Source organism: Salarias fasciatus, chromosome 9 (genome assembly GCF_902148845.1).
Source record: "Salarias fasciatus chromosome 9, fSalaFa1.1, whole genome shotgun sequence".
In the NCBI taxonomy this organism is placed as follows: Eukaryota; Metazoa; Chordata; class Actinopteri; order Blenniiformes; family Blenniidae; genus Salarias; species Salarias fasciatus.
The window spans coordinates 1,505,258-1,506,095 of record NC_043753.1 but is presented as its reverse complement, the minus strand read 5'-3'; positions in this window follow the sequence as shown (position 1 = coordinate 1,506,095).

Below are 838 nucleotides of genomic sequence, written 5' to 3'. Positions count from 1 at the left end.
TTTCCTCTAGAACTCACCCTTCTTTCCTCTAGAACTCACCCTTCTTTCCTCTAGAACCCACCCTTCTTTCCTCTAGAACTCACCCTTCTTTCCTCTAGAACCCACCCTTCTTTCCTCTAGAACTCACCCTTCTTTCCTCTCGAACCCACTCTTCTTTCCTCTAGAACCCACCCTTCTTTCCTCTAGAACTCACCCTTCTTTCCTCTAGAACTCACACTTCTTTCCCCGAGAACTCACCCTTCTTTCCTCTAGAACCCACTCTTCTTTCCTCTAGAACCCACCCTTCTTTCCTCTAGAACTCACCCTTCTTTCCTCTAGAACTCACCCTTCTTTCCTCTAGAACCCACCCTTCTTTCCTCTAGAACTCACCCTTCTTTCCTCTAGAACCCACCCTTCTTTCCTCTAGAACTCACCCTTCTTTCCTCTAGAACTCACCCTTCTTTCCTCTAGAACTCACCCTTCTTTCCTCTAGAACCCACCCTTCTTTCCTCTAGAACTCACCCTTCTTTCCTCTACAACCCACCCTTCTTTCCTCTAGAACTCATCCTTCTTTCCTCTAGAACCCACCCTTCGTCTCCCTGTTGAAGAGAAGACGAAAATTTCCTCAGGTTTCTGTGTTCAAGCTGGAAGTGAGATCAAATCAAATCTTTGAAGTGTGTGTGTGTGTGTGTGTGTGTGTGTGTGTGTGTGTGTGTGTGTGTGTGTGTGTGTGTGTGTGTGTGTGTGTGTGTGTGTGTGTGTGTGTGTGTGTGTGTGTGTGTGTGTGTGCCCGTGTTACACTGTTCCGGTATTTGAGAGATCAAATGATCTTCCTGACACACTTAGACTTAGAAACTTG